Source organism: Amblyomma americanum, chromosome 1 (genome assembly GCF_052857255.1).
Source record: "Amblyomma americanum isolate KBUSLIRL-KWMA chromosome 1, ASM5285725v1, whole genome shotgun sequence".
NCBI classification, from domain to species: Eukaryota; Metazoa; Arthropoda; class Arachnida; order Ixodida; family Ixodidae; genus Amblyomma; species Amblyomma americanum.
Genome location: NC_135497.1, coordinates 87,738,056 through 87,763,806, shown reverse-complemented (window position 1 = coordinate 87,763,806; position 25,751 = coordinate 87,738,056). Strand labels below are relative to the sequence as shown.

The window sequence follows — 25,751 nt, the reverse complement described above, 5'->3', positions numbered from 1 at the left end:
GTTCGTGGAGCTCCGAGAAGCACACTTGACAAACCACTACACAAGACTCTCAAAGACGCCGTCGGGTCGCCGCCTGCTTGCCCGACTTCACATCCACCATCCAACACTAACGGAAGAGCGCGTGCGCATCCCCGAAATCTGGAGATACGCCCTGCACGTACGCCCACTTCCGGCCAACATGACACGAGACGACCATAGTGGCCGGCGCCTCGCGCGGACGGAAGCCTTGGCACGCTACTATGGAAACAAACACGGAGGAGGGCATGTAATGCGAAGGCAAGATAACCGCTGGTCCTTAAGGGTAACGGAGTGAATTCCAAGAGAAAGTAAGCGGAGCAGGGGGCGGCAGAAGGTTAGGTGGGCGGATGAGATTAAGAAGTTTGCAGGCAAAGGTTGGATGCAGCTGGCAAAGGATAGGGTTAATTGGAGAGACATGGGAGAGGCCTTTGCCCTGCAGTGGGTGTAGTAGGGCTGATGATGATGATGATGATGATGATGATTTTACGTAGACGCCACCCGCCCACATCATGGGGGTTGGTACACAGTCGCAGTCGTCCACCAAAACACCGCAGTTAACAGCCTTATGTTCGAAGCTCAAGACATAACTCATGCGGAAGAGGTGGCAATCGCGCTCGCCGCCGCCGATCAGGACTCGCGGGTCATCATTACCGACTCGCGGGGCGCCTGCAGGAACATCGAAAGGGGCTGTATTCCCTATTTGGCATACCGAATTCTTCAACATAGTAATTATCTCGGGGCTCCCGCGTCCCGCACAATAGTATGTACTACCGCGCACACGGGTCTCGAGGGCAACGAAGCGGCCGACGCCGCTGCCCTTGTGCTCGCATTCCGGGCATCACCCTCTCCTCCCCCCGATGCGGACTCCGACCTTAATCCGGCTTTTGCCTTCAAGGAAATCATCCAGTACTACCAATTCGGCCACGCAACCTTTCCTAAGCCCTGCAAGGGCCTCACGAAGGCGGAGGAACACTTACTCCTTCGCCTTTATAGTAAAACACTTCTGTGCCCGGCAGTCATCAAACAATTCGACCCTGCGTGCACAGGGGAGTGCCCGCACTGCAGGGAAAATTCTTCGGACATTTTCCACATGGTGTGGGCATGCCAATCAACTCCGCATCTTCCCCCTATCCCCAACCTTACACGGGAGGACTGGGAGGCGGCCCTGCTCGGCTGCTCTGACCTGGCGAGCCAAAAGGCCCTGGTCGGGCGCGCCCGAGCAGCAGCTACCGCCGATGGGCTGCTGTAATGAGCAGCCCACCTAGCATTTATAAGGAACGAACCCTTAAGGACCGCTCCACTAGCTCCCTGTATATATTTCGAAAATAGTTTTTCAGTCTGTCAAAGAGCGGCGCATTCACGAATTCTTCCCAACAAGACGTTCCTAACTTCTTAATCGCGGTCGCCACCAGATAGTTTGCCAGCCGAAAGTGTCAAAATAAGCCACCAAAACATTGCGAAGTCACTACGATGACTGTAATAATTCGTTGGAGGCACTTAAATTTCTCTTAAGTGCGGGACGGCGAAAGCCGTTTTCAACTCATTGCACTTATTTCAATTTCAATTTGTAGCGCTAGAATTCATTATCATTCAATATCATTACTGTGTATAAATCTTAACTTAACCCTGTACCAGCACCAGAGCTGTGTCGTATTGATTAAGATACCTCGGCGTACGCGTTAGAGGTAGCAGGTGGGTTGGAATTCTGTGCAGTGCCGCATGCGATGCACTCCAGGTTGGCATTTCACCCTACCGAAAGACTGTGACCGTGTCGAGACGGCCGGTGGGAACAGGTTTATTGCCGACGGCTTGTCGGTACTCACACAGAACATGACGAACACGCCTCCCGGCTCCCCCCCCCCTACCAAGGCAGGCTATTTATACCATTGTGGTGGCACTGAGGTACAGACGACCATGGACCCCTGCTGGTTGTATTATGCAACACTATATGCATTCGTACCCATACCTTTCGGGCACTCGCCGGGTCCTAGTGGATCGCCGCAGTGGCACTTGTCCTACTGACTGTTGTGTGGAAGTCTGCTCGCTTACTGACCCCTCTCCCAAGGGCCCCGACGCCTGCACGGACGTGCCGACGTCTTGCCGACGTCTAATGTACCTTTACTCGGTGAAATTTCGGGTACCGCCTCGATTTGAGGCTCTGCATTCTCCGACAGCGGCATCTCGGACCAGGGAACGCTTGACGATTCCACTTTACATCTTATGTGGTCTGGATGACAAAACCGAAGAGCCCCGCCTACACGTACCAGGAACGTCACTTTTGACGCCTCCTTAGCAATTTTTCCAAGCCACCAGTTCACCCTTTCGTTGCGAACGGTGCGGACAAATACCTCTTTGACTGGCGTAAACTCGCGGCTGTTCCCCCTTCTCGCATATGCCGTGAGCTTATTTTTCTCACTTCTGTTTTTGCACACCCTCATTCTGCATGGTTTCAGCATGGACAGTCTGGTCCAAATTTTTCGTCCTAGAAACAGCTCGCATGGCGCTGATTCTGTGAATGAATGAGGCGTCGTCCTGTATGAAAACAGAAAATTATCGATGAGGTGCTGTAAGGACCACCTTCGACCGGCTCTCTCATCTTCGAGCTGCACTTTCAAGATATCTCTCTTTGTGGTCAGCACAAGTCTTTCTACTGCACCGTTGGACTGAGGGTGATATGATGGAGTGAAAATTGACTTTCCACTTTGCTCCAAGAAGTGTTGAAATTCACTGGTGAGCGAACCTTAGTGAGCCTCTGTGCATTCCTCGAACACACGGGCTTGACGTCCCGTCTGTTCTCCGCCAGGTAGTTACACGCAGTGACCGAACGCTCCGCCAATTCTACCTTGAGCGATTAATAACTGGACGCCCCACTCCTGTTGTAGCCAACACAGTGCTGTGCGCGTGGGTTTTAATTACTCCAACATGAACTAATCACGCGCACAACCTGAACACATTTCTTATAGTGTAAATAGTTTGTATATATTACTCCTCCCCTATCCTCTCTTCCTTTCCCCTCACCTCTTTCATTTCATTTCTCCTTTCTGTCTGCTATCCTTTATTTCCGCTGCCCCAGCTCAGGTGGCAGCGGATCAGGTGGATCGATGCCGGGCTAGCAAAACTATTTTCCTTCCTTTTTACTAATATTTTAATAAAAAAAACCACTACCACCACCAAATTCACTGGATGGAATTGTGGGCCCGTCATCTGTCACCACAACACCGGGCAAGCCATACGCCGCAAAACTGCTCCTTACCGCCTCCACCGTGGCGAAGGCTGATGTGTCATGCGTTACTTTTAACTCGAGCCATTTTGAGTAGGCGTCTACCAGCAGCAGCGATTAAGAGAAATTTAAGTGCCTCCAACGAATTATTACAGTCATCGTAGTGACTTCGCAATGTTTTGGTGGCTTATTTCGACACTTTCGGCTGGCAAACTATCTGGTGGCGACCGCGATTAAGAAGTTAGGAACGTCTTGTTGGGAAGAATTCGTGAATGCGCCGCTCTTTGACAGACTGAAAAACTATTTTCGAAATATATACAGGGAGCTAGTGGAGCGGTCCTTAAGGGTTCGTTCCTTATAAATGCTAGGTGGGCTGCTCATTACAGCAGCCCATCGGCGGTAGCTGCTGCTCGGGCGCGCCCGACCAGGGCCTTTTGGCTCGCCAGGTCAGAGCAGCCGAGCAGGGCCGCCTCCCAGTCCTCCCGTGTAAGGTTGGGGATAGGGGGAAGATGCGGAGTTGATTGGCATGCCCACACCATGTGGAAAATGTCCGAAGAATTTTCCCTGCAGTGCGGGCACTCCCCTGTGCACGCAGGGTCGAATTGTTTGATGACTGCCGGGCACAGAAGTGTTTTACTATAAAGGCGAAGGAGTAAGTGTTCCTCCGCCTTCGTGAGGCCCTTGCAGGGCTTAGGAAAGGTTGCGTGGCCGAATTGGTAGTACTGGATGATTTCCTTGAAGGCAAAAGCCGGATTAAGGTCGGAGTCCGCATCGGGGGGAGGAGAGGGTGATGCCCGGAGTGCGAGCACAAGGGCAGCGGCGTCGGCCGCTTCGTTGCCCTCGAGACCCGTGTGCGCGGTAGTACATACTATTGTGCGGGACGCGGGAGCCCCGAGATAATTACTATGTTGAAGAATTCGGTATGCCAAATAGGGAATACAGCCCCTTTCGATGTTCCTGCAGGCGCCCCGCGAGTCGGTAATGATGACCCGCGAGTCCTGATCGGCGGCGGCGAGCGCGATTGCCACCTCTTCCGCATGAGTTATGTCTTGAGCTTCGAACATAAGGCTGTTAACTGCGGTGTTTTGGTGGACGACTGCGACTGTGTACCAACCCCCATGATGTGGGCGGGTGGCGTCTACGTAAAATCATCATCATCATCATCATCATCATCATCATCATCAGCCCTACTACACCCACTGCAGGGCAAAGGCCTCTCCCATGTCTCTCCAATTAACCCTATCCTTTGCCAGCTGCATCCAACCTTTGCCTGCAAACTTCTTAATCTCATCCGCCCACCTAACCTTCTGCCGCCCCCTGCTCCGCTTACTTTCTCTTGAAATTCACTCCGTTACCCTTAAGGACCAGCGGTTATCTTGCCTTCGCATTACATGCCCTCCTCCGTGTTTGTTTCCATAGTAGCGTGCCAAGGCTTCCGTCCGCGCGAGGCGCCGGCCACTATGGTCGTCTCGTGTCATGTTGGCCGGAAGTGGGCGTACGTGCAGGGCGTATCTCCAGATTTCGGGGATGCGCACGCGCTCTTCCGTTAGTGTTGGATGGTGGATGTGAAGTCGGGCAAGCAGGCGGCGACCCGACGGCGTCTTTGAGAGTCTTGTGTAGTGGTTTGTCAAGTGTGCTTCTCGGAGCTCCACGAACGTGTTGACCATCCCCAGGCCGAGGAGGCGCTGGTTGGGCGTGGTGACCGGGAGGTCCAGAGCACGCTTGTAAATCTTACGGAGGACCACCTCAAGGGCTTTCTCGACACATTTGCGAAGGTCGAGGTAAGGAGTCGAGTACAAGATTCGACTGGTTACGAATGCGTGCGCCAGCCGCAAGGCATCTTTTCACTGTAACCCCCCGCGGTTATTGGAAACCCGGCGGATCATGCGGCCCACCTGGTCCCCCACCTTGCTCAATTTGGCCAGTGTTGTGTCGACACGGCGGTGTTTATTGATAAAGAGACCCAGTACTCTGATCTCAACGTGTTCTGGGATAGGTCCGCTCGCTAGGGACAGTTCGATTTTGGTAGTCCACTTCGGCGAGGGTCGAATGTGCACAAATTCCGATTTGGCCGGGGAGCATTCAAGGCCGCAGCGGAGGGCGTAAGCGTCCACAATCTCCGCCGCTTGCTGCAGGTTGGCATCAATGCCTCCTACCGATCCGTGCTTAGCCCAGATGGTGATCTCGTCGGCATATTGCGCGTGCTGTATGCCCTCGACACTTTCCAACTGCGCCGGAAGTTTCATCATTGTCAAATTGAATAGTAGAGGTCAGAGGACCGCGCCCTGCGGGGCACCTCTTGTACCTAATTGGTAGGGGCTGTGTTCTTCATCTTGTATCTGGATATACGATTGCCGGTCGGAGAGAAATTGCCTAATGTACTGAAACGCGTTGTGTCCACAGTTGGTTTGGGAGAGGTGCGTCAGAATTATGTCGTGTGTTACATTGTCGACAGCCCCCTTAAAATCGAGGGCGAGTACTACCTTGTCATTAAGGGGGTATTCGACGGGATTCAGAATTTCGCGCTCTAGTTGAAGCAGGACATCCTGCGCGGACCGGTGCGGGCGGAACCCGAACATGGTGTCTGCGAATACATTTTGGTTTTCCAAAAACTCGGACAGCCTGTCTCGCACCATAGTCTCCATCAGCTTTCCCGCACACGACGTGAGGGAAATGGGGCAGAGGTTGCCCGTGTTTATGGTTTTGCCGGCTTTAACAATGAAGGTGACCAGGGAGGTCTTCCATTCGATTGAGAGGGGTGCCTCACCTAGCCAGATTGAGTTTATATATGCGAGGAGTGTCTCGTAGGCCGGGTCGGGAAGGTTGGCAAGTAATTTCACTCAAACAAGGCTACCACGCGTGGTCACAAGAATTGGTTACACACCTTCGTTCGGTAGAAACTCAAGTTCAGCTATCGGAGGCCACGCCGGAGGTGAACAACCTCCTCCTGCAGATCTGGAAGGCGCGGCTCAGCCTCGTCCGCAGATGGCGCCGCCAAAAACATAATCGGAAGCTCAAAATTCGCATCGCCGAGCTCACCCAGCGAGCGGCTGATTAAGCGGCACAGTTCGCCGACACGAATTGTGTGGACTGGTGCAACACGGCCGCTACACATATGTCTAGCCGGAGCACTTGGGGTCTCTTTCGCGCCTTGATCGGTCCGACTAAAACCATAGCCTAGACACAAAAACATCTCCAACGGGCTATCCATAGCTTCGACGGAGATAATTCTAAATTAGCATGGAAACTACGCGGTCAATACCTCTGCATCCAAAAGGACCCCCGAGGGCCAGTGTACTCGTATGCAGGTTCCGAGAACGCGGAACTGGATCAACCGTTCCGGCTCCACGACCTGAAGGCGGCCTTAAGTAAAATGAAACGAATAATCGAGCCGCAGTTGCCACAAAGCGGACTGTTCGTTTGACTGAAGCGGTATTGCAAGGCGTTCGTAAACGCAGCGTTCAGGCGAAGAAGGTGTTAAGTGCTTCCAGGTGCCGAGGAATTTCGGGTGGTAGTCTTCATCTCAGGTGTGGGTCGACTGAGTAAAGAAATTGGTACAAGCTCCAGAGCCAATATATTTCTTCTGAAGCAAATCTTTTAGCTATTTGGGACGCATCAGATTTTGTGAAGAAGGTCCGAATGTATTGCCGATGTTGGTGGGCTTTACGGGCCGCTTCATCTGCTTTTTAATTGGCCAGAATGCCACATTGTAATTGTATCCACTGAAATGTTACGCAGTGGCCTGCAACAATAGCCAAATGATGTAGATACCCGAGGTCAAGAAAAATGGGCTGATGACTGGTGTTCTTTAGCCTGTTGCACAGTATCTGCAGGGATGCTTTTGAGTCGGTGAAGATAACCCATCGACTGGGGAATCGGCGCAGGATATAGGAAACAGCTTCTTTAATGCCATGAAGCTCAGCTGTCGTGAGAAAGTCTTCCGCTGTAGGCGGGAAGAAACGGCATGGCTGGATGAGAGAACATAAAGGCCACAGGAAGAGGTTTCTTGAGTAGTTGAACTTTCGGTAAAGACGTGAGTGTGCTGCGTATATTCCTCGGGTAAGTAGGCTTGCGTAGCTTGCAGTAGCGCTGCCTGTGGCATGCGGCTCTACACACCTGGAATAAGCTTCTTCACCTTTACAGGCGAGAGTGTCCAGGGGGGGGGGAAAGAGAAAGGTAGTAGTTTCTGTGGCTGAATAATTGTGGGGATGTGCACGAGCTGCACAGCTTGGCCAAAGCCAGAGTTGCAGTGAGTTAGGTGGACACTGTGTAGGAAGGGTTTTTTCCCTTGGATGACATGGCGGAGGTGGGTGCGCATAGTTGCCTGGGCGGCAATCACATCTAGAGGAAGACAGCCTGCTTCCGCCACTGTTCCTGATGCAGAGAAACCCTTTGGGAGGCCAAGGTATATACGCAAGCAGTTGTTCGGCGCGGCCTCGAGGATCTTCTTGCTTGTTAGAGATAATCTTTGAAGGACCGGTAGACAGTAACGAAAGATTCCTTCAACGTAGGCTTTTTCAAGCAGAACTAATGACCCGCAGTTGCTGCCCCACCGTGTTCTCGCCATGAATCTGAAATCTTGCGATGCTGCGCTGATCATCTCGCGAAGTTTTTTTATTTGAGGTGACTACGAGAGATTACTATCTATGACAACACCTAGGAATCGCTATGATCGCACATAAGGTAGTGACCGTCCACCTAGGAGAAGAGGATCTCGAGCCATCGTTTTTCTTGTAAAAGCCATGGCAACACTTTTTTCTGACGAGGGACGAATACCTTGGGGGCCCAGGTACATCAAGATGTGCAGTAACGCTCTCTGCATACGTTTCTGGGTAATATAGCGTGAACTTGACGCGATCTAGATGAAGATGTCGTCTGCATAGATCGTTATGCGCACTCCTCGCGGAAGGTTTCTCGTTAGGTGTGTAAGGGTAATATTGAACACGAGAGGTCTGAGGCCCGCTACCTGAGGTACGCCCCTCTCCACTGCTTGAAAGAGTGTAGGGCCATCTGGAGTGCTCATGAAAATTTGTCATTCTTTCAGATTATGTCCAATCCACTTGTACAGCTTTCCTCCGAGGCCAAGACTCGCCAAGGCAGCGAGAATTTCTTGGTTAAAAACAGAGTCAAAAGCGTCCTTGATATCAAGGAAAACGGCTGTCGGTATGCACCCAGCATGAATGTACTCTTCAACTAATGAGACGAGGGCAATAACATGATCAGTCGCAGACCTGTTTCGACGGATCCGGTTCATTTCTTGGGGTACTCATTGCGGCTTTCCAGGAACCAGATGCGTTTGCAGATCATTCGTTCCATTAGCTTACCTACGCAGCTCAGTAGAGCGATGGGCCGGAACCTCTCGTAGCTTTTTGGCTGCTTACAAGGTTCCAAAAACAGGCACAATTTTCGCCAGCTTCCATTCTGTGGGGACCTCACCAGTCATCCACGAAGAATATTAATATTCCAGAAGTCGAAGACGGGAGTTGTGGGGTAGCTTTGCGATTGCGTAATAGGTCACCTCATCGTGACCAGGAAACGTGCATCTGTTTGATTCAGTGATAGCTGCGGATAGCTCTTCAGTTGTGAAAGGCAGGTCCAACGCTATCACTGCAGCCTGTGAGATGACTGAGTGACCATCTTCGGACAGTGCCAGAAGCCCTGACCCCGCTGACAGTAGCCTGCAGTATTCTTCTGAGACTTCTTTTAGGGTTTTTTTTTGTTCAAGCGGAGATAGTGCAGTGACGGGGTGAAGCTGTTGGAGTCGTGTACGCATACCTCTAACGATCCGCGAAATTTTGGTTACTGGTTGGCGCACATCCAGCATAGAACAAAAGTCACACCCCCTTAGACGACTGAGTTTATCCAGATAGCGCCGAATGTGACGTTGCGCACGTCTGCAGGCACGAAGGTCTTCAATGTTTTTTTCTGCGCAAAGCTTTCCTTTTAGCTCGCCTGCAAATAGCACACAGCCTTTGAAATACCTCATCATTTGAAGGTTGCTTATCATTTTAGCTATAATTCTTGTACTTTCTCTCGGGCAATGAGCCATTGTCGATACCATTTCCTCTTTCCGGGTTGCGGCAGTAATTGCACTGCTGGCAGCGTCCTTGTAGGCATCCCAGTCTGTAGATTTTATGAGGAATTTCTTTGGCGCCGTCAGCGCGTGGACCGCAGATATGAGGACTGGGTAAGGATCATTTCCACGTGTTTCCAAATCAGTGCACCAGGCAAAGTTGTGGGCAAATGAACTTGTTACAAAGGTCACGTCGATGCTGCTGGCAGTCGTCAGGCCTCGGAGGTAGGTTATGCTGCCGTCATCGAGCGGTTCAATCGAATGTGTTGAGAGAAGTTCTGCAAGCTTGGCTCCTCGGGCACATGTATGTGAGCTGCCCCAAATTTCATGGCGCACATTGAAGTCTCCGCAAATAATATGCGGAGAGGACGTCCTTCCTATCAAGTTTTCAAGCCTCGGAGCGTCGAATGGCTTGCCTGGCTCAAGATGTACTCCAATGAGAGTGTACACTTGTCTGCCAATTAGCGTCACAGCGCACACGTACTCGCTGTCGCTGTGAGGCGGAACATCAACCAAGGAGGCCGGGATATCCTTGGAAAAGCCTATTAGCATTCGGCTGACGTCATCTGGCCGTTTAGAATGCTGAGAATACTATCCGTGCAGTCTAAAATTCGCCGCGACGCGAGACTCTGAGATCACTATGAAAGGTAAGTGGTACGCTCGCACGATCTGCCGGAAATCGGAGAGCTTCGAGCGTAAACCACGAGCGCGTTCCACTGGAAAATGGTGCATGTGCGAAATATGTTTTCGATGGGCAGTTGCGGTGAAGCTGTCGCTGCTGAAGCCATGATTATTGCTGTCTAGTATTGCGCCCCTGCGTAGCGTAGGAGGCCGACACCAACGGCTCCATTGCAAGTAGAGCCTCTACTTCTGGGAGAGCTCGTGATGACGGGCTGCCGCGGATAAGAGCTTTGATGGCTGCAAACAGCATCGGATTCAGTAGGCATGTGACATCTTGTTCTGTGCTGCCGCTTTGCTGCCTTTCGGTGATCATCCTGTCAGGTAGCGGCGCCTTAGGCTGGGAGCGAGAGTGACCGTTTGTCGGGACTTGTGTCGAGTGCTCCGACAGCTTTGAAGGAGGTGGTGAGCCGGCGGGCTTGCCACGTTTCTTTTTTACTGCTGCTGCATATATGTTTCCAGCTCTTTTGTCTTGCTGCGTTGATGCATCTTGGTTGATCTCTGGCGTATTCGTGAAAACCATGTCAGGGTTAGGCGATGGTCCTTACCGTTTGGGCGGTTTCCCTTGAACTTGCTCCGTAGTGCGTGCAAGTGTAGCAGCTTTCTTTTTAATGCACCCTCCGTATGAAGCAGGGTGCGGTCCATTGCTGCTCGTGCAGTTAGGTTGCGACCTGGATGTGCGTTCTTTGTGCGAATGGGGGCCAGCACAAACTTTGCAGCGAACAGGCCCTGTGCAATATGCCTCGAGATATGGCCATGCGTCTGACATTTGTAGAATTGTGTTGCCACCCCAACATATTTTGTTGCAGAGTAACTGCAGAATCCAAGTGTTACCCATTTAGGTAGCATTGAATACTTAGCGAATTCCAAGATAACCGTTCTGCGACGTACCTCTCTGATCTTGCCCCCATCTTCAGGAACGTGAGCGGTGAGCCTTCTTGCTCAGATGACGCCTTGGTCGCGTAGGTACTCTTGTAGGTCTTCGATTGAGTACGTGATTTTAACATCTTGAATTTCTCCATAATTAGCCATGTATGGGTAAGGTACACGGGCCTCCACAACCACTCCAGCCAGTGTAGTGACTGCGAGCAGGCGGTTGGCAACTTGCAGTGTTGACATTTTAACCATGAGGCTTCCATCCTTGTTAATTCGATGGCTGAGAATTTTTTTTTTTGGGAGGGGGCGACGTTGCAACCGGAGACGCTATGATGTCGGGGTTCACTTTCCATAAGCTTTCTTCTTCCAAGGTAGGCCTGCAGATCACAGGAACATCAGCTGGTCTTTTTTTCTTATATGATACAACCGTGAAGGATGCCTGGCCCATCTCCTCTGCCTTATCGCCCAAGGGCTCGCAGGTGGCTTGTTCTTCCCGCAGTCTCTCCTTTGTCGGGCCTTGGTCTGCGGCCGTGGCTACAGTGGCCACCGGAGCAGCGGTTGCCACTGCTTCCGTGAGTGCAGCACGGAGAGCAGACGGCGGGGAAGTTCCACGTCGCGGCGGGTACGGAGCCCAGACGATCGCTTGACGTGCTTCTCCCGGTGAGTGGGGAGGTCGTCGCAAAGCGAATACACAAGCCAGGAAAGAGTGCTCACACTGTGGAGAAATCACGCAAAATTCAGGAGACCTGCATCCCCGTGGTATGCCGGTATTGCACCAATGCACAGACACACTGCAAGTTCTTGAGCGAGTGCATCACTTTAGACTGTTTCACATATAATTATCATGTCGCCACTATGACGTGAAGTCTCAGGTGGCCTCTAACAAGCTTGGTTTGCCGGATTTGCAGCCCTATTTTTAACTCAAGGGCAACATAGGCAATGGTGTCACCTCGACATGCAGTTTATATCGGCCAACATGCACCCAGAACGAGTCGATTGAATAGCAGAATTGGCAGCTTGTCTGCACCCCGGCGCATTTCCGAGGCGAAGAGCGTGGACAAACTGTCGAGGTGCTCCCGCTGCTTACACGAACGACAAATTCTGAACGATGAACTTCTGATTGAAGAGTGATGAAATAACACTTGTTTTACGATTACGTTGACCTCATCTGCGCCAGCAAAGCGGCTGTCCAAGGGACTAGGGATAGCTTTCATCAAAGTAGGTGAACTCTGAGACGCCATTTAGAATGTCAGTGGCAGCACAAAGAACTCTCGGAATTTTCTTGGAAGTACAAACAATGGGTCGAAACTAAAGAAGTGATTTAAAAGTAATTTTCATTACTTTGGGAAGCAACTGTAATGTACTGTCATTACTTTGTGATGGCGTTATTATTTAATGCAATTTAATTACTTTTGCGGGAATTCTGGGGAAGTAATTAGTAATATACTTTAATTACTTGTCAAACGTAAGTTTGCCATGTATGATATAAACTGTCCTTATAAAAATGATTTTAATGGACTACCAAGTGGCGATGAGTCCATATTCAACGATGAAGTCCCGATACATCGTCCCCGCCTTTGACCCCAAAGTAAGTCAGGTCAAGGTGCGCTGCCTACGGCGGCCACCTGTTTCCTTTTCGAGCCTGCCTCTGAGAATGGATGCTGTAAACGCAGCGCAAAGTGTCGTGATATGCGCGGAGAACGACTGCGCGTCACAAGCTCTGTGCGCTGTTGAGAGTTTCATCTCTCTTTTGTCTGCAAAGGTAGCTCTTGAAGTCTTGCAGTAGCGCAAGAGCTACCTTTGTGACCCTTGCTTTGTGTCTTTTTTTGTTGCGGACACGTATGAGTGTTCGAGGTGGCTCGCAAATAAATTTGATTTTTTTTTAAAGCCAACTTTCCTCCTCTGCTTCGAGGTTCTTTTCCGAGCCGGTTTGGAAAAGAGAGCAAAGGCGGCGCGGAACATATCAGTGGTTCCGCCTTCTATGGCCGATGAAGGCACGTCGCGCGCCTTTCAGTTGCCCGTGGTCCGAAGTCTAACCTTTCTGGCGGCCGCAGGCGCAGCGCACATCCATGGATGGTTCTTAATTGATCCACGATTGGTTAGCAAGTCCAGCATTCTTGGACATCAATTTTAATCGCGAGGCGAGTGTGGAATATTGCAAGTATACTGAAATATTGAAGCTAATGACCCACCTTTCCCGTGTGTATCAAAATATTTCTTTTAAAGTTTGTAAATCACTCGCATCGAATAGTCAGCACTGCCACAGGAAACCATGAGAGAACGTTTCTGTCGACAACAAAAACGCTAATAGCAAAAAATGCCAGCCTGCCGAGGGGAGATCTGCGGTTATATTGATTGTTATAGCTGACTTTTTCTATATGTGAAAAAAAAAATTGCGTTCGTGAACAGTTTCCCTTTGAAAAATGCGTTTGTCCAGAATATCTGGATATGTAAAATAGGCGAGAGGACCTGATCTTACATCTCCTCTCAAATACCGAAGCTTACGTGAGGAGCTGCAAACGGAGTTGGGAAGGGAGCGCCAACTGTCGGTCGCAAATAGTCTGTCCCGAATGAATCATTTTCCAGCAGCGTGTTGATGAACGAAGATGCTAGGGTCTCTTCGCACAGCTTCTCCAGCCATCATACCGATTCGCTGCCAACTGCATCACCATACACCTCCACCGATCACATTGATCGCCATTGAAGAATTCCCAACCCATCGCAATTTACCTGGCTTCAAACATGGGTAGTTGAGACTACCGCTATGCACGGGAGGCGCATCCGTATCTCGTCCAAACCTGTGGCGCCATGAGCGCCTACCGTCTTAGAACAAGCGGGTGTGGCAGAGAACCATCCTAAACGATCAGATCCCCAAGCGTTATCTCAATGAGTAAATCCGCTATACGAAGTAGAGAACGAGCATCGAACTTCGTGAACATGTGAATAAAACTACATGAGCGAACGGTGAACACACAAATGAATGGGCCAAATGGAGCGGTGATTTTAATTAGTATTCATTTTGATGTCAATATACTATGAGTGCAGGTGACTACTGCACCACGCTCTATTTGCTTCTTAATTTACGCGCACTTACTTATTTGCAGTGTTTTATGAAAAAGCAAATGGCTTCATGCTCTGCTTAATCCTCTCGTGCAAAAATGAAAACTGTTCAATATAAAAAATTTTATCCAAAGACTAGCGTGTGTAACAGCAGGATAATTTGTAGAGATCAAACAATCAATGGCCGTCGGCTCTTCATAAGTTTTTTTCTTTTGCGTGATTTCAAATGCAATCATTGGGACTCAATGTGTGCGAAATGCTTGTGATTTTCAAATTTCATTAAATATCACAAGCTTTGAAACTACTTTTGTCTCTGCTGGAGTAAAGGTTTGGTTTGGTTTATCGGGGTTTAACGTCACAAAGCGACTCAGGCTATGAGGGACGCCGTAGTGAAGGGCTCCGGAAATTTCGACCGCCTGGGGTTCTTTTGCGTGCACTGACATCGCACAGCACACGGGCCTCTAGAATTTCGCCTCCATCGAAATTCGACCGCCGCGGCCGGGATCGAACCCGCGTCTTTCGGGCCGGCAGTCGAGCGCCATAACCGCTCAGGCACCGCGGCGGCCCTGCTGGAGTAAAGGGTGCCGCAGTTCTTTCCAAGAGTACGCGAGAATTACGTGACACACAGCTCGCACTTCTCTTGTTATTTTTTCATTGTGTGCGGTCCTGTGCAAGCGGTATTCTTGAGTTCGTTGAAGGGAAGCACCGGTTTTTTTTAGGCGTGCCGTGTAAGAGGCAAGGAGACCACGCTGCCACTATCCAGATTTCAGCCTATAGCTCACAGCATCTGCACTCTGCACAAACTAAATATTTGTAATGCGAAATTCGCAAAGATTGAGTCGATGCACAACTATATGAAGTAATCGAAAGGTGCAGGTGCTCATTACAGAGGGGGTTAAATGAAAATTTAAGATTGGTTTTCGGGGAAAGGAAATGGCGCAGTGTCTGTCTCAAATATCGGCGGACACCTGAACCGCGCCGTAAGGGAAGGGATAAAGGAAGGAGTGAAAGTAGGAGGAGGTGCCGTAGTGGAGGGCTTCGGAATAATTTCGACCACCTGGGGATCTTTAACGTGCACTGACATCGCACAGCACACGGGCGCCCTTTGCGTTTCGCCTCCATCAGAGGGGGTTCGTATTAATTTTTTTTCCTTGTTAAACAGTGTCATGCTACATCCACAATATGAATTTTTCTGTAATGGCTTTTTTTTATCGCACAACTCGAGCTGTTCGGCGAGTTGGTCGGCGATATTCTTTAGAGGTTCACTGCTTTTGTGTTATACTTTGTCTTCTGTTTGCTGCTGTTGTTGATCTACGTTCAATGAATGCTATTATTTCTTCATGGGAAGAATCGACACCTGAACACGTGTGGTGGGTCGCTCTTGAAACATCTTCCATTCCAGATGAAACGTGCTCTCGCTTAACGCCATTGCTTCTTCGGAAGGCTAAACATTCATTGTTGTTTACAGACTGCGGAAGCGGCGTTATTTACACGACATAAACAGTCACAGGTAGCTCAAATACAACCTCTCTGTTTTCTTTTCTAGCATAGGGCCTCCAGGTCGCAGTGATGCCATTTGGAATCTTTATTATTTGCGAAATATTTTGACTCTAGTAATTGTGTTTTTCTGCAAGAATTTTTTTCAAGGAGTAACATGAGGCTTACTTGTACCCTTCCACGTGATTAGAGAGAAACGAAAATGGTTTTCTTTCTTCTGCATGGTGCAAGGTGGGACTTGGCGCTATGGGCGATGGCGACAGCAATGCGTGCGCAGTTCCTATATCCTTTTTCTGCCTACTAGCATATGTCGCTCAGGTGATAAGTTGCTAACATATATTGACTTATTGCTAAATGTCCGAACTACTGCAAAAAAAGAAGTGATACTTTCTCACTCAATTCACGACAGGCTTTCTTTAAATTTAATGATTCCGATCGAAATCACTGGGCCTGAAAGGGTTAAGGTGTCCTTCTTCCGCCCCATAATTTTTGTGCTAGCATGTTCTCTTATTTTTTGGACGACAGTGTATCTGTGGCATGCTCATATGCCTTTTTATTAACAAATTAATAAGTGCGGCTTTATTCTTTAATATTTGCAGTTATCAACAGTGGCATTTATTTTCGGGCTTCGTTGCCCTCATCATTTGATTGTGCGCTCACGTACTGTCAGGACGAATTTCCGCGTGCAATAAGATGTATTAAATGAAGAACTACATTCTGAAGGATACTACATAATATGAAATATTATATATGTTGTACGAAGGTCAGACATACAATATGAGATTTATATTGGCATGCGGCGAATGTAGGCTTGAGATCGGCAGCTGCGCAGATGACCTGTATCCTGTGCTATCGCTATTGAGCAATGACAATGCAAATTCCTCATCTAGGAGTGAGCGCGATGAGGGGCTAGTCGGTATTACATTGTTATAAAAACATGAAACTATGTAAGGGATAGGACACACAAGATAAGTGGTCCGGACGAGCGCAGTCCTGACCTTTTCTGTGTCCTGTCCCGTGCGTAGTTTTATGTTTTTATAATTCCTCACCTAGCAACGGTCTATACTCACATATGGGGAATAGGAACGCCAAAGAAGCCACCAGAAAAGGTATACATGTTTTGCGTACCGCCATCAACTAAAAAGTTTGTGCTAGGCTTTCCAAATGAAGAGAAAATAAAATTTCATGCCGGTCAAAAAATATGAACCAGCGTAATTGACACTTTGCCAATAGACGTCGGGAGAACAACAGCAACAACTTTTCCGCCCTTTAGTCAAGATCCTGGTTCGTTTATTTGTTCAAACGCCCACAACATTTCATTGCCGCATGTCACTGGCTTTCACCCAACAGCCCTATTTATAGGAGCCTTCAGCGACAGAAATCATTCTTCGATAGAAGTCCACATCAACACGGCTGAAGCACAACGGCCAACTACGGATGTTTGACCTGCATTTCTGAACGACCTCTACAGTAGACAAGTGAGTTGCAAATCTGCACCAGCGATGCCTAAGGGCTAGCCGTACGAGCGAAGCAGTTGCACTGATAGACCCAGTGGATTCTAACATATGTAAAAGCCGTTATACCCAGAAGGTATTGCATTTAGTCCAACCAAAATTAGGGCGCAGAGGCAGGAACTCGCCAAGCGACTCGGTTCTTGCACACGACTCTTGGAGCGCCCATAATGCGCTCTCGATCAAGGGACAACTTCGTGTGGCTCTGCGGTCACTGCTACGAACGCGAGCCTTCAGCTTACACAGGTGCGCTGTCTTAACGGGCTCACAGTTCAATTGTACACGTCTAAAATCTGGAGGCTATAGCTTGCAGCTTCTACTGAAGCATGATAGGAACCTGTCCCGTAGTATCGAACTTTCATAAGCGTGCTCGGAATGCGAGCAAAGTTCTCGTAAACAGCCGAAATTGCCTCGCAGTGAGCCAGTACAGGCCACCGTGCCACTGGGTGCTGTGTCACGGAGAGCGCATACCCCCAACGCTGTGCCCCTGCAGTGGCGAGGACAAGTGTGGAAGCGCCATGTTCGTGGCGCGCGCCGTGCACGAAGGTGACGTGATACCCGGCAAGGTAGTGCCATCTCGGGGCTTCTGCTACGTGCCGTACACACACAAAAAAAGGGCCGCCACCGTCTGGAAGATGTTGAAGTAACGAGCGTTAATTAGCTGCTTGGTTTACTAGATGAAGAAAGCGAAGAAAAACACACCGCTCGTCTCGAGAGACGGAATGTAATACCTTTTGAAACGGGTTTGGACTCCTGAACCGCGCCGTAAGGGAAGGGATAAGGGAGGGAGTGAAAGAAGAAAGGAAGAAGGAGGTGCCGTAGTGGAGGGCTCTGGAATAATTTCGACCACCTGGGGATCTTTAACGTGCACTGACCGATACAAGGAAATTTTGGACGCTGGCTGAAAGTTGCACAATCGTGCCCCTTTTTCTCTTGACAAAGTTTCCCCAAAGTTACGGGAAATGTTTTGAGCGGGAAGCACTGGCTACTGCCAGCATGTTGACATCAAAGTTTGTATGCAAGCACCGTGCAGAAATGAGTAGAAGGGGTGGAAATGGTATGTCGTGAATCCTTGACTACGGGCATTAAATGGCCAGCGGACGTACTCAATTGGATTTCGAAACATCAGCCTTAATGCAGCCACTGCGTAACCACGGTTTGGAAAAGCCATATGCAAAGGTGTTAGAAAATATCTAAGACACTACACAGCAACCATAATCCTCCTGAGGGAGAGTGATAAAATACCTATCGGGGAAGTGAGTCAATGTGGCACAATCTCTGCTGGCATTTACCGCTTGTTTACAAGAGCTTTTAAGTGGGTGAGGTTGGTAGGATCTGGGCGTAGAAGTTAATGGAGGACCCTTGGTGACCTCAGATATGCTTAATCCATCGCCCTGCTATTCAGGGTGCACTAAGATTTTACACAAATTTTAAAAATAGGTTTTTTAAGTTAAGACGCTTTTGTCGGCATAGCGTTGTCAGCGGTTTAGTACATCAGAATACTGCTAAAATGTGCTAACTAGCAGACCGGTTAACTAATAATGAATAGTTGACTTTTTAACTATTAGTGTTAGACTACTTAATTATTGGTAGGTATGTAGCCCACCATAAGCAATACCGATATGTTTTTAGAATATCGAAAATGTGTTTACCCTCGGCGCTGTGGCCACAAATTTTGACTATTTCGACGAGTTACGTGCACATGGAGAGGTTTCTTTGCCTGCAAGCTTCTCGGAAACGCACGTTTTTTGGCACCATGTAGCCAAAATTTGCTCGGCGACAGCGTCAAGGGTAACCGCATTTTCAAGATTCTAAAAACTGATATGGATATCACTTAAGGTGAACTACATGCCTGTCAATAATTAAGGAGCCTAACAGTAATAGCTCAAAAGTCAACCATCCAATACATTTAACCAGCCGGCTACTTAGCACATCTTAAGTCTTATTCCGATGTACTACATCGCTGACAATGCTATGCAGAAAAAAGCATTCTTCACGCCACCGCAACGATGCAGGTCACACGAATGCCCTTTTTCATGCAGGCCTTACTCATATGGATTACCACGCTGCCGGGCTGTCAAGGCAGCTGTTACAACCTGGATATGGATTCCGACGTTTGGCAGCAAGCTGACTTCATGGACAAGGAAAGCGACGCCGTACAGTACCCGCTTGTTAATCCTTTCCCCATCTGGCGAACCGTTTCCGCATCTGGCAACCAGGAGCTACGCTCAGCGCCACCGCATTGATTGGAGTACAAATACCGCGTCCCCACCCTACATCCCCCTAACCCCTTCCCCTGGTCCCCAAGAGTGATGCCCTAAGGGCCAACATACGTCGGGACCAGTACCACCTCCCCAGAATATCCCATAGCACCAACCACCACCACCCATACCGCCATCACACTGCGATCACTCGGGGCACGCCACCGCAACGATGCAGGTCGCACGAATGCCCTTTTTCATGCAGGTTGGTTACTTACCAAATTCAATTTGCATTCGCTCTGATAACGCGTTTTTGGTTGCGGTGTCGTGCCCCATCGACGCTGACTGCAGTTTGCGAAAGTTCTTGTGCACTTCATGTTACCAGTGTATCAACGCCTATGCCGTTTGTCTAATGCTTGTGCTAGCCGGGGATGTGGAATTGAACCCAGGACCCCCAGAGAATTACGCCCCTAACTCGTCCCTCGAGTCAATTGCCTTGGCTATATCCCGCATTGAATGCACTCAAAATACTATGCTTAGTGAACTAGCGTTGATTCGGGCTGCTCAGTCGAAGTTCGAGGTTTCAATATCCAGCCTTTCTGTGCGAGTTGACGCCCTGGAACAAATCACGAGCTCTAATCAGTTAAGTAGCCCGAGTTTATCAGCCGATCCTGATATGGCTAAACTTTCATCCGACATTAAGCTACTTTCAGATAAATGTGATGACGCTGAGAACCGTCTCCGACGGTCCAATTTGCTGTTTGGAATCACAGATCGAAGATACCTTAACATTGTTGTACAGTTTTTCCTTTGTTTTTCTTTTAACGTGCCAGCAAGTGTAATGGCGACCGCTACATTTATTGTATTTGTTTATTTTGTGTGTGTATGTGCCGAGTGCAGTTTGCTTACCCCCAGGGAGGAAGGCCCTCGCCAGGCACCACGCCTTTTGGCCTCCTTCCTGAAGTGTATGAAACACACTTCAAATAAATACTTTTCAAACTTTTCAAACAAGATGAATCTTGGTCCGTGTCTGAATCGCGGATTATTTCATTCTGCGCGGACGAGCTCGATGTCACAATTGATAGCCATGATATTGAGCGTGTTCACAGACTTGGCCGTTTCCAACAAGGAAAAAACCGCCCTATCATTGTAAATTTTATGAGATTTAAAGACAAAGGGCGTATCCTTTTTGCCAGCTCCAAGCTTAAAAATTCTTCCTATTCTGTCCGTGAGGATTACTCTGCACGCGTTCGCTTGGCAAGGAAGAAACTTTTTTTCGTATGGTCAGCAACGAGGTGGCTCATTTAAAATCCGTTTTGATAAGCTCATCATGAACAACAAACAGTTTGTGTACGATGCTGTTAAAGATTCTGTGGTTGAATTAAATTTATAGCGCTCTCCGCAGGCATACAGGTCCTTTATGCACCAATGCTTCCAACATCGCACGCGTGCAGCCCCTGCCCCAACGGATAAATCAGTTTCCGTTTTACTAACAAATATCCGAAGTTATTTTCCAAAGAAAGAAGCCGTGGAAGCTATATTGCAAAACAGCACAGATATTGCCGTCTTTACTGAAACGTGGCTCACACCTGATATACTGAATGACGAACTTTTCCAAGATAAGCAATCCTTCACTTGTTTCCGTCGTGCAATCCTTCACTTGTTTCCGTCGTGACAGACCAGGGCGTAGGGGAGGCGGCGTGATGGTTCTTGTTAAAAGTATTCTGGTCTCTTCTGCTATCGCAGTCAATAGTAAAAGCGAAATCTTTTGCGTGAACGTTTCTCTTGCTCATTGCACTAATATAATAATCGCGTTACCGAGCACCTGACTCCGATCATTCCTTCATCGACGACTTAAGTATCATTCTGCTCGACATAAATAAACAGTTTCCCAATGCCAATCTCATAGTTAGCGGCGATTTTAATTTCCCAGACATCGACTGGGATAATCTAACCGCATCTTCCCGCCATTCCAGAGAATTTTTGGACCTTATTCTTTCGTTTGACCTCTCTCAAGCAGTCAGAATACCAACTCGGGGCACTAACATCATAGATCTTGCTCTTGCATCTAATCCTGATTTAATCCAGTCTTTGTCATCCATTGCCGGTCTTAGCGATCATAGCATAGTGTAGTTCAACTTTTCAGTTCGCATTACTTCACGACAACGCTCAGTGAAATACATACGCGACTACAAAAAAGCCAATTTTTCTAAAATCAATGAGGAACTAGCCAAATTTCTTCTCCACTTCGAACAGACTGCTTCTTTCAGGTCTATTGATGACAACTGGTCCATGTATAAAGAAAAAATCACCTCTTTAACTGAATCTTATGTACCCCTCGTTTGCATTCGTGGTGATGCCGGAAAACCGTGGTTTACCAACTCTTTAAGAAGTCTGTGCAATATGAAAAAACGATTATTTAGAGAAGCTAAGAGCTCCAACTTAGCGTCTAAATGGGAGAAATATTTTAGCTGTCTGAGAAATTATACCAAGTTGCTTAAGAGCACTAAACAAAACTTTTACAACAATGACCACTCGATATCCTTCGAAACACAAAACAGTTTTGGACTATTTTAACTCCAGGTCGTAGCGGTTCACACAATATATCTTTATTAGATCAAGATGGTTGTCATGTTCCAAATGAGTTTCGCTCGGACGTAATGAATACGTACTTCTCATCTGTTTTCACCAACGAACCAGCCGTAAACATTCCTACATCACATAGCCTAAATGTATCTGAAATGCCACCTGTTAGTATCTCAGCCGAAGGAATATGTAGACTTATTGAAGATTTAAAGTTATCAAGTGCTCCTGGGCCCGACATTTCTGCGAAAATTCTTAAAGATACCAAAGTAATATCCAGTCATTTCCTGCAAATCATTTTTACGCAATCCATTTCTAGTGGCCAAATCCCGTCCGAGTGGAAGATTAGCCGAGTCGTGCCTTGCTTTAAGGCAGGTAACCGCTCTGATCCATCAAATTATCGTCCCATCTCGGTAACATGCATTGCGTGTAAACTACTTGAACATATTTACTCCCAAGTAGCTAATCACCTCGATAGAAATTTTTTTCTTTCCAAACCAACACGGATTCCGTTCTGGCTACTCATGTGAAACTCAACTCTTCGAATTTACGACTGACCTCCACCTAAACCTTGACTCCTTGTTTCAGATATCTACCTCGATTTTTCGAAAGCTTTTGACCGAGTTCCTCACCAGCGCCTCTTGGCTAAACTTTCCTCCCTTTCACTGCACCCGCTGATATTATCATGGATTTGCAGTTTCCTAACTAATCGTTCGCAATACACCGTCATCAACAACCATCCTTCTACCGTCACTAAAGTCACCTCTGGAGTGCCTCAGGGCTCAGTTCTTGGGCCGCTCCTGTTTCTTGTCTTTATCAATGACCTTCCTTTAGGCATTTCATCATCCATCCGTTTGTTCGCAGATTATTGCGTTCTTTACCGCCGTGTTAGCACTACGAACGACCCATCATTGCTGCAGGACGACCTGAACTTGATACAAAATTGGTGCTCGACCTGGCTCATGAAACTGAACGAAACTAAATGCAAGTTTATGCACGTGTCCAGTAAACGATCTAACCTGCACTTTTCTTACACGCTAAACAGGACCGCGCTATCTGAAGTTGAATCCTACAGATACCTCGGCATAGAAATAACAAGTGATCTTAACTAGTCGAAGCACATAACGTCCCTTGCTGCTAGCGTTTCTAAATCACTAGGATTCATCAGACGATCGCTCACATTTTCTCCCCCAAAGGTTAGACTAATCGCATACGAAACTTTCATCCGCACTAAACTTGAATATGCATCGAGCATTTGGAATCCCCATCAAAAGTATTTAACACATATGTTAGAGGCCATTCAAAATCGAGCCGCTCGGTTTATATCAAATTATGATTCTCGGTCGAGTGTTACTAATATCAAATCCTCTGTTGGTTTACCTTCCTTGGCATCCCGTCGTAAGATAGCAAGACTATTTCATAAACTTTATAATTTTCCCCAACTGCGTGAGAGCCTAATTATGCCCCCTTTAAGATGATCGCGACGTTTGTATAATTGCCGTAGCATTCAACGCATTCATGGTTCAACCAATGCGTTCAATTCCTCGTTCTTGCCAGCTGCCATAGCCGAGTGGAATGTCCTTCCAGACAGTGTTGTGAATGAAGTTAATTCTCTAAAATTTAAACAGATGTTAATTGATATATTCCCCAAATAATTCCTGTTGAAGGCCCTTTTTCTTTTGTCTACTCTCTTGCTTTTCTTTTGAAGTGTTCACAGTTGTATCTACATGTGTTAAGCTTATGTTCCAATTTTGTTCTTTGTGACATGATTACTGTTTGCCCCCCCCCCCCTTTATGTAATGCCCCCTGGGGCCCTTAAGGGTAAATAAATGATGATAAAATGCCTTATTTTTAAAAATTGTGTAAACTCTTAGGTGAAACACTTAACTTGGGGCAAGAGCTGCAGCGCATGATTGAGGATCTAAACACTCAGAGTAAGAAATCTCACAGAAACAGGGTTAACTAGGAGATCAATAGGAGAGGCCTTTGTTCTGCAATGGATGTAGCTAGGCTGATGATCATTACCTAACCGAGCGAGAGACCACACTAAACCTGACAACGCAGTGGATTGTTACCCGCGGTCCACTCACAAGGCGGTTGCTCGGTGTATGATTATAGACAACATTAGGTGCAGGTGTGGGAGAATGTTTGGTGCTGTTAAATAGCTCAAGTTAATTCACAGTGAAATGAAAGGACCGTCAATGCACTCTGCATCCAAAATCTTTTTCGCAGCTGCTCGCCTCCGACGGCGCTTCACTGGCCTGGCGGCCAAGCTCTGGCGACGATGTGCCGAGCGGAGCCACTTGAGGGGCATGACCTTGTCTGGAGAGCCTCTCTACATTGGCCGTGCCCGCCACGAGGACAATCTGACCATCAGCAAGTTCCACCCGTTTCACAAGACCATTTACATACCTTTCGGTGGCATCGAATATGGTTACAGTCAGTACGAAATACTGGCGCAGCGTTCCGAGGAACACTGCGTCATCCTCCTGGAGTTCACTGACGAACGGTCTAACGAATCACAGCACTCATTTTGTGAGCCCAGACCAACTCTAGGCAATGCAATGTTTAGCGCTGCACAGAGGCAGCCTCTGTTCACGTTATCGTTGCAATGAGAAAACAATACACAGCTGTCTTGCTGAGTGCTGCTTTGCTCTTTCTACCTGGGCTATAAATTACGAAGAAAAATTCCACTCGAAAGAAAATGACATGCAATGGTGGACTGTTTAATGATTGCTATCAACTTTAGTTTTTCTTTCAACCTACCCCATGTTGATTGTCCATTTGGGCCCCATTGAACGTATTAGCTATATGCACGCATATGAATCCAGGTTTTGTTCAGAATAAAAATATGTCACTCAGCACAGCGGTTTCCATTTTTCATTTTTTGTGCATGATCTTTGTACACCAAATATAAAAATAAACAAGCAAGGGCACAGTAATGCGAGGTGAGCCTAAGATTGGTGCACCACAGGTGCAAAGCTGCTTTCTTGGTACAATGCTTCCAAAGAACGTCTATTTTCCTTCCTCAATTATGGAAGAGTTGTCATTCAAAGTTACAAGCTACACTGCGCGTCAACAGCTGCCAAAAGAATGCTATACAGACCATAATACTGACCCCCTAAAAAAGAAAACAAAACTGTCGCGAGGAAATCAAAAGGTATCGAGGCATTCTTTCACATCCACGAGAAGAGCCTTGAAATGGTAGTGCTTTATAGATTATGGAGCAGTTCAGTCTCCAAATGCTTAATGAAAGCGATAACGGACGGTAGTTAACATCCTTGGACTAATCCCATGCCCTGGCAATCTCATCGGCTGGACCACCATTATGCCGTCTAAGAGCAGGCAGTCGGGCACGAAACATTGAAAGCACAATCTCCAAGCTATGCTACCTTGTGAGTATGATTTAACTATGAAGACATCTGCAGTGATGACAAGATTTGTTCCGTGTAGAAATAGAGCGATCAAATATAATGTGACAAAGGGAAATCAGAATTATGCAAAGTATAATGCCAAAGGTGCGAATTTTATTGTAGGTATGCTGACCGACATGCTGTAGTAGGACCAGATAAAACGGGCATTCTAAATCATTCCCAGCGAGCATACCAAAATTTTCTGCAACTACAACCCAAGCAGATGTGTACAGGTATTTCGTACAGCAATAGCAGCTTCAGAGGTAACTGCCAATATTTGCAGCATGTATTTGATTGTAAAAACGTTTTTCAGCAATCCAAGTAACTAATACTTCCATTCTTCGCCTTCCTTCTCTTTTGTGCTATTAGTATCACTCTATACTATGTGGGGTGACGACGTAGCCATGGCGGCTATGGCTTGCTTGGAGAAGGCAGTCTTTTTTGCTGATAATGTGATTAGCGGTATAATCCTCGTGCAAATTGCTGCAGTTAATGTGCGCATGCTCCTTGATAAAATATAACAAAGTGTGATCTTCGGGTTGCTTCAGCTTTAGATATGGTGACAAGTTGACTTTCAGCAGTTAACTTTGGATGGTCCGCTCCGAACGTCCGCTCCAACGT

The 25,751-nt window shown here is 47.8% G+C and overlaps 2 pseudogenes; one reads left to right on the top strand and one right to left on the bottom strand.

The window, feature by feature from the left end:
• Positions 1 to 3,618: 3,618 nt before the first annotated feature.
• Positions 3,619 to 5,487, bottom strand: LOC144110267 (uncharacterized; annotated as a pseudogene).
• An 11,616-nt stretch (positions 5,488 to 17,103) lies between these two features.
• LOC144110184 (uncharacterized) lies at positions 17,104 to 24,977 on the top strand (annotated as a pseudogene).
• The last annotated feature ends 774 nt before the right edge of the window (positions 24,978 to 25,751 follow it).